Source organism: Otolemur garnettii, unplaced genomic scaffold (genome assembly GCF_000181295.1).
Source record: "Otolemur garnettii isolate 467f Iridium unplaced genomic scaffold, OtoGar3 scaffold00104, whole genome shotgun sequence".
In the NCBI taxonomy this organism is placed as follows: Eukaryota; Metazoa; Chordata; class Mammalia; order Primates; family Galagidae; genus Otolemur; species Otolemur garnettii.
The window spans coordinates 3,737,009-3,746,149 of record NW_003852499.1 but is presented as its reverse complement, the minus strand read 5'-3'; positions in this window follow the sequence as shown (position 1 = coordinate 3,746,149).

Below are 9,141 nucleotides of genomic sequence, written 5' to 3'. Positions count from 1 at the left end.
ACTTAAGCCCAAGAGTTTGAGGTTGCTGTGAGCTGTGATGTCATGGCATGCTACTGAGGACAACACAGTGAGACTCTGTCTCAAGAAAAAAAAATGACTAGTGTCGTGAAAGAAGAGAGTTTGTCCATTGCAAGAATTTCCAAGTTGTGAACAAGGGCAAAATGTGTTAAGCCTAAGAACTCACTGGATAGAAAAGAAGGGCAAAATTGGTTTTTTTTTTTTTTTTTTTGGCATGTAAATTTCCAATACTTGACCTTATTACTGTTCTCAAGAGTTTGCAACATGAGTATGAAGGTAAAATGAGAACAATGATGTTTATCTTCTGGAAGGGGAAAAGTCTGGTCAGGATGACTTTCAAGTCTCTGGTTTAAGTAAAACAATGAGAAGTGGGCTGATATTGAAGACATTCAAGACCTTGCCTACCTGTTGAGCAGTATTCAGTATATCAATTCACTCCTTAATGATCTGTGATTATTAGTGACTAAAATGATGACTCATCAGTTAATGCATTTAATTAAGTGATTACTAAATCTATGGGCTATTGTGCTTTTTTCTTTAGAAGAAAAAGTATATAAAATGTACAAATTGTCTATGGGTCAATTTAGTGTGTTCAGGCATCAGCCAAATTGTGATGGAAATGGTCGTTGGACTCTGGACTGGAATTTTACTGGTATTTAGTGAAATAGACTCTTAATTATTACAGATTATGTAGATACAGTCTTGCAGAGAAGAAGACATTAGATAACTTTAAGATGTGACCATGGGAGGTCTTAAAGCAGGGGTCCTCAAACTTTTTAAACAGGGGGTCAGTTCACTGTCCCCCAGACCATTGGAGGGCTAGACTGCGGGCCCCTGGATGGGCCCCTGCTAAGCAGGACAGGCAGTGGTGGCAAAAACACCCAGTGGGCCAGATAAATGTCCTAGGTGGGCTGCATGTGGCCCGCGGGCTGTAGTTTGAGGACACCTGTCTTAAAGGATCTTGGAATGCTAATGTTCAATACTAACACCCAATGTCAAAAGAGCAATATTTCATTAGTCCCAAATCAACATAATGATCCAAATGAAAAATGATTAAAGATGATTTTTAGAAGATAATCTTGTAAAGGCTATCAGAGTGAGTTTAATTTTTTTCCACTTAAATGCATTTTCTTTGTACCTTATGGTGATTTTAGGTATGATCTCCACCATTCACATAAATTATACAATTACTCTGTGAATGAAAACTCTGACTGTCTCAGCTTGTTACAGCAGTCGTCAATTTCTCTGGCTCTGCTGACATTTACCTTTCATTGGATTGGGTTAAGTTCCCCAATTCAGAAAACATAGTAGTTGAGATTCTCAACAAAGACCGTCCTCTGAGTTGTAGTTCATTTTGGCAGGAGTTCTAACTTTAATCAAAACAGTTCATTGGTAATTGAGTTCTCTCTCCAGACCTACAGCCTGAACATTTCCTCCATTCTGCTTCAGGTTGGACTGGTGCATTTTCCATGTGCCTCCCAGCTTTCTTTAGAGGTCAGAGTTCAGCAGTTAATTTTGCCAAAAAATTGTTGTTCATGTTCTTAGGCCATCTGGGATTCGATTTGTTAGAGCATCATCTTTTGGATGGATACAGACATTTTGATAGTTCTTGAGAGTCTTAAAAATTGTTTTACTGGCACTTTCCTGAATGTGGGAAAGAAGCACCAGGCACTTAACTTGAAGATGGAGAAATGGGACTCCGTAAAAGTAAGTGATGCTGGAGAAGTCCCTAGAATTTGGAATTACATTCTAGATGTTTGTCATCCTTTGCTTGGGCTTTAAATGTCCGTACATTACTTATTTGGGGGCCCTGATACCAGTATGTGCAGGAAAACACCTGTCCCTGGCCCAGCTCATGCATATGTGCATAGACACATCTACACACATGTGCCTGCAGCCCCCCGCCCCCATACAGCTAATCTTTACTCTCCTACCTGTCCGTGGACATACAAGTATCACCTGTGCTACAGGGGAGGTACATGTGAGCACAAGGGGATAACACTTGCAGTTGATGCTAAAGATTTGTCACCACTCCTTTTTGATTAAGCAAAAAAATACTTTTGTGAAGATATCATGATAAAATTTCCCATTTTGTATTTAGGAAAATGGCCATTCAAATGAAAGAAAACACAAAACCAAATGGCAGCAGTTCGGTGCCCTGGGATTTTTTTTCCTCTGGACTCTGGGTGCGCAGCAGAGTGAACGTGGCGAGGGTCCTTCTGTTTGTTTGCAGCCTGAGTTTATGTTCCGTCCTCTCTTCAGACGGCTCAAGTACACAGTGACAGACACTGGGCTGGGACCAGGGACACGTGTGTGGAAACCTGACGGGAGTGGGGATGCGGCGCTTTCTGGGCATCTGTCTATTCCTGCCGGGGCCATTGCCTTCTGCTTTGTTAAATTCAAATCCTTTGCTTGAGGAAGTGACATTCCTGCGTGGAACACTAGGTTTTGCATTTCTAAACTGTTTCATCATGAATCTGCAGAATTTGGGTTTGTGGGCCAATTACATGTCTCTTTACTAATTCAAGACTTTGTTGGCTGCCTTATAATTATAGGTGATAACAAAAATACCCATCTCAGATATATTTGGCTGAATCACTGGTGCTGGACTATTTTCATACTTGGTGAAGAAAGGTGATTTACTCCCATAAATCTCAGCAACACTTTTCAAATTTGGATTCATGGAGGACTTTTTATAAATGAATAAAAATTGAAGTGATACAGTACGCTACAGGCATGCTATTTTAATATTGTTTAAATTCCTGCCTCAGGAAGCTTGGGCCCTCTGGCTTTAACTCTAAAATTGCAGAACATAGGAAAGGTGTACTTTTTGTTTGCCCCACATACAAATACATAATTTAACGGTGTCTTAGCTAAAGGGGAAGTGTAAAAAGTGTTCATTTTCTATCTTTTACAATTCACGAAGAACTTTCACATACACTCTCTGATTCGAGCCTCACATTACCCTCTTGTGCTGGCAGGTAAGATACACATCTTTCTCTCTCGGTACTGGTTGAGTTCCCTGGGAAACAGACTGAGAGATGGAGATTGTGAGTAGGAGGATTATTAGGGAGCGCTCTTGGTATGATGTTCAAGGGAAGAAGGAATGGCAGAGATGCACAGAAGGAGAAGCAGGGCTACGACGCAGTTATCATGGAGGCCCTGCCGTCCCTGAGGGAGTCTCCTGAGTTGTAGCTCGAAGCCAGATACCCACTTCTCTCATTGACCTGTCTGTGGATGTAGCTGCCCTGGGCAGACACGTGGCCTCGGGCAAGGCAACTGTCCCAAAGAAAGCTTATGGCTGAGGGCACTTTCAGTAGCTGGGAATGCCAGTTGTCCAGTAGCAAAGAGGGCCAGGGGGCCTCTCCGTTGGGGAACCAACTATGGCAGTAGGGTAAGCCTGTGCATGGCCAGAGGGAAGGCACCAAGAAGGAGAAAGATGAACAAGAAAGCACAAGGAGCATTCAGGAGCAGGATCATCAGTTTCTAATAATCAAGAGTTGCCTGTCATATATAGATTGACTTGTTAAATGGACAAAGTGCTCTGAGGCCCCTGGAGATGCTCCTTTCTAATGCACAGCAGAAGGCATCCTCCATACTAGCAGAGCTCTCCTGTATGGATTGAGTTCAATTATTAATCAGAAAGGAGGGGTGATCTGGCTAATGCTGCCTAATGACTCAGGGTGGGTAATTATTCTCCTCTGTAATGCATGTTCAGAACACAGTTTTGAATGGAATTGACAGGGCCTACTCCTCCTCTTGTCTGGACACCTCTGTGGTAGACTGCTTTGAGGTCCCAGTGAAATGCACCAAACCACTTGTGTGACTTAATGCATCTGTAGGCCATTAGCACTTCCTCTTAATGTGTCACAGGGATGATAAAGACATGCCTGGAAGGGGCCTGGTGGGAAGGGGGCTTTTAAAAGCAAACTCTAGCCCTGTGGCACTCTCACTGCGCCCCTAAGTGTTTTTGTGGCCAATTTAGAACTACTCGGCATGGAATTCATACACCTGCATCCTTATTAAGAGAGCCAAGTTGGCATTTGGTCTAAAAATGGCAGAGTTACTTAGATTTTTCATCTGAAAACAGACCTCAGGGGAACTAATTGTTTGGGCAGCTTTGCACTTGGATCTGGAAAAAAAACCTCTAGGCTATGTGATTAATGGTGATTTCTATTACTCTGTGTCTCCAAACTGTTAGCAGAAATTTGCATTTTGCTAAAAAGTCCAGCTTGTTGTACCAGAAACAGATCTTGTCCAGAGTAGATTTGAAACTATTCAAAGGAACAAATAAGATTCTGCAAACTTTGGCCATAGCGTAATATCGAATCACAGTTGTGTTGGAAATCTAGATTTTGTATTTTAAATCTTCAACCTTAGCATTTTAATTATTGAAGCTTAAAGTAAAATACCAGCTTATTTTTTGCCTTGAGTAGCAAATCATATAATCCTAGGGATCCCCGCAGTTTATGAACTAAACATTTTGGAGTAAACTGGGATTAGCCATATTTATGGCAAGCCAGTTGCAGAGGTGTCAAAGACGCTATGATATTTAGAAGTTGCCAGAATCACTGGTGCCTGCAGGTTTGAACTAAAGAGCGAGGGTAGGGAAGCCTGCACCTCAAAGGTTTGGCTGTCTAAGCTCCCTGCTAGAAATACTGTCCACGTGTGGATGTAGGTCCCTTTGCCGAACCTATGTTTTCTTTTTTTTTTATTGAATGGTAACTATGTACATTAATGCACTTCTGGGGTACAGCGTGGGCTTTTCACATGCAACCTGCTATGTTTTCTTTTCTTTGTGACTTTTCTATACATCTTCTAGCCACGGCTAAAAACATCTAATTATGACCTAATTTCTGATTCAGACTCTTCTACCAATGTGAGCTATTGGGAAAAGCTGACTTGAAACAGAAAAGCCGACTTCTTCCTGGCATTCTAGAAACATCATAGCTACTATCTCATTCTTCCTACAAAAATGAGCAAGTCCCTCAAAACGGGCCCCTTTCTTTTTTCAGAGCCGGGTAACAAGACCAAAATGTCTCTAAATAAATGAGATCCTTAGCATTGCCATGTCCTCTGGTGAAGGAAGAAGAGGTTATTTCTATGAAGTAAACTACATAGACCTAAGAGTCTACAGGGGTAGATTCCATTTAACAAGTCAAAGTCTTTGGGCATGCACAAGACTTTACTGATCTCAGAAATTTGCAGGGACTTTAGGCTCTGGGTTGTCTGTCCTCTTGCTGAATTTTTTTTTGTGTGTGTGTGATTAATGCCATATATATGTATACACCTGTGTGTGTGTTTGAGGTTGGACAATTAAGTTCATGAACTCATCCTGGAAAAAGTGCTGCACACCTCATTGCTGACTGTCACTATGATCACCTTGGAGGCACTCCCCTGGGGAAGCTATGCATTGAGGCCAGTGCCTAGTCCACCCTGCAAAGCACTTTACCTAGGATGAGTTTGTGAACCTAAGTGTCAGACCTCATATGATTTCAACTCTGATGGCCTTCCAGAAAAAGAGCTCCAAAATTGCCTTGAAGGGCGGGCTAAGCGCTAGCATTGGTATGTAGTTTCCCAAGGGAAGTACCTCAAAGGGGACTCCAGCGATACTCAGCAATAAGATGTGTAGCACTTTTTCTAGGATGAGTTCACAAATAAAAGTGTCTGATCTTCATATGTGGGGAAGGGGGGTTAGGGACACAGTCTGTGATCACTTCCCTCATGCCAAGTGCATAGATTCCTGGCAGGAGCACGCCTTATCCTGGGCTTCACCATGACCCAGCCTAGCTCTTCCAATGTTATCTCGACCAGCACAGCCTTGTTCAGACAGACGTTTGGTTTGTCCACATTTAAAGATGGAACAAGAGAAGGCCATTGTGCCTTTTCATCTCAGGCGGCCCCCAAATTGAAATCTTGAAACATAAGCTACCAAGTTAGATCCCGGATGTGAGAGAGGATCTAGGTTTGCATCAGCTGGGATTAAGTTACATTTTCTTGGGGGATAGTGTGCAATAGTTTCAGATATGGTTGATGTTATACGTTAAAACTAATTCTTAGGCCTATACTGGTCAAGGCAGTTTGGTGAGTAAAACCTGTAGTCCAGCGCTATAATAGGCAAGGAAAAAAAATCTAGACAATACCCCAGAACTGAGACTTTTTTTTTAGTTACTATGAAGTGAATGTTTCTTGGGTGCTAGCAACTTAAGAGAGAGGATAAGGAAGTACCCCATTCTACTGTTCGTTAACAAACATTGCTCCCTGGCGTGCTAAAGAATCATTTCCTAAACGAAAAAGAAAAAATTAAAGAATGATTTCGTAAGCAGGTAAATAAACAGGAAATATATTTTGATTTTCCTTTCCGAATGGAATACACCGATAGACATGCTGTTAGTGCTCCGTAACCATTTCCTTTTGCTGCCGTATTCACCTCACACATGGATTGTTATAGGTCACCTGTCTCCTCTTTTGCTTCAAATAGTTGTACTTAGTTGCAACACGCTGAGAACTAATAGATTTAATGTAGAAAATTCTTGGCTGTATAAAAAATATTCAATGAGGGCGGTGCCTGTAGCTCAGTGAGTTGGGCACCCACCGGCCACATACACCGAGGCTGGAGGGTTCGAACCTGGCCCAGGCCAGCTAAAACAAGAATGACAACTGCAACAATAACAACAACATCAACAACAAAATAGCTGGGTGTTGTGGCAGGCGCCTGTAGTCCCAGTTACTTGGAGGCTGAGGCAAGAGGATCGCTTAAGTCCAGGAGTTTGAGGTTGCTGTGAACTGTGATGCCACGGCACTATACCCAGGGCTACAGCTTGACACTCAGAAAAAAAAAAATTCAATGTGTGATATTAAAAATAATTTTTATAAAAGAAAAAAAAAGAAAGTACATCATTGCCACAGGAGTTTTCTCTGTGGGTCTTCGTGGTCACAGGGCAGTGGTAGCCCTGGAGCTTCCAGTAATATCTTGGGCAATGTTTTGATGAGAATATCCTAAACTCAGTGGTAGCCTCACAAAGGTGCTGGCTGTCAGAGATGTTTTTTCGAGGTGGGGGTGGGGGTGGTTTTTGTCTTTTTTTTTTTTTTAAACTCAGAAAGCAAAAAAATCTGAGCTTATAACCCATTTACTAAGTTGCTACGTTAGTGTGCCCTGTAGCTTTTATAGCCGGTCGTATTTTGTGATACGTTAGGAGGCGACCCTTCCCTTCTTTTGTAGCACTGAGATCTTTATATGGAGAGAAGCTATGGGCCTTTCCCCTAAACCAGTGACAAGAAGCGCTGATACTAACCACGCCTTGGGTACGTGTCATGACATTATAGAATCTTGGAGTTGACCTCAGCTGTTAAAGTCATCTGTTTCTGCCTATTTCCTATTTGAATCATTTCAACAGTATCCTTGCCAGGTCCCCATTTCTTCTGGGTCTATTACTCGAAAAGCTTGATGGTTATTTGTAGATTTTTAAAAACTATTTTATCAATGTATCATAAACTTGATTTTAGGGATGTGAAAGGGCAGGGCAATGGAAAACATCTAACCGCCCAAGGTCATCAAGCCAGATGCTAGAAAAGATAGAAGTCAGGAATCCTGGTTCTCCAACTGGGATTTAGTACAGGTGGTCTCATATGGATATGGAGATGAATGTTGTGTGCAAGCTAAGAAAGACGGTGGGAATAGTAATTCAGGTATTTTATTCCTCTGCCCATGTTCAGTCGGCCTGTCCTAACACAGTGATTGTGTGTATAATGTCAGGAACAATCCTTTCAGCTGAGTCTAAAATGGATTTGTTTTTACAAACAGAAATGTTTATAATTGGTAAAAAACTCAATTTAAAAATAAATTTGTTGACGTCTTCCTTCTGTAAGATGGTCCGTGATTGCCTATTTTACCAGTGCTGTATTTTGTAATATTAAACACACATATGGCTTTTTAAAAAAGCATATCAGACATTATTTTATTAGTCCAAGCATTTAGACTTGTAGTAAGTCAAATCAAGTTTGAGCTAAATAAGAATTTTAGGAAACATTAGTTGACCGACCCACTTAGGGGGCATATCATTATTCTCTGCTTTATAAAGATGAATGCTTCCCTGTTACTTAGAGAACAAAGCTCACTCTCCTTAGCATGGGAAAGGACCCTGAAAATCCAACCTAGGGTGGGGCTATGCCTCCTCCTTCTCTCTCTTTAGTAGCCAGCACTCAAGAAATTTTCATTTTGCAATATCATCCTCTGCGTCTTCACAGGCCTCACAGAACCATTCGCCATTTCTAGCAATTATAGTAACAACATATTTATTGTTAACTCATTATACCTTTGCATACGCTGCCTCCTGCTTGACCTTGCCTTCCTGCTTTTATTTTTACTGGCCAACTAACTCTACAATTTATAAAGACCCAGCTCAGACAGGAGCACTGCTCTTATCCCACCACACTTTGAAAAATTTTATTTAAACTAGTCTTCTCCCTACCTTTCATCTCCTTTAATCCTCTGAGGCAGGACTCAGGTTTGGCACACAGGAGGTATTCGGTAAGTCCTGAATGAATAAAGAAAGAAATAACATTTTGCCGTATTGAATGCTCTGGGGAGGACTCGAGAAAATTTTGCAAGCAGGTAAGATTTTTAAGTGCTTATAATATATTATTTATACAACAATTTTCTTCAAGGAGCTTAATGTTCTGAAGCCTGCAGCTTTATTTTACTCTTCCAGATTTACCATTTGACTTTTGAAAATAAGGTAAATAGCTCTCCATCTGTTATTCCTGTGGGCAGGAAACAGATTTCTCTCCTTCACACAACTCACAGAGGTCTTCTGAGTGAATTTTATGCCTTGATACATTAAACTAAAAATTGCAGAAAAGGATTGATAACCAACCACCCTCCTTTGAGCATTCCTGGGAGAAGGAGATCCTTCTGGAAGACAGAAGGACCCTTCTGGAAAAGATAATCAAACAAGCCCAGAAAAGGAAGAGAACCTTCAAAAAAAAAAAAAATGATACTAAATTAATGGCAGCTAGAAACCAGGAGGCCCAGCAGGGTTGCAATAGTCTCTCTCTCTCACACTTGGAAGTCAGATGATTCCTATTCCGAGTACAGTGGAGATGCTGTTTGTCTTTCTGTTC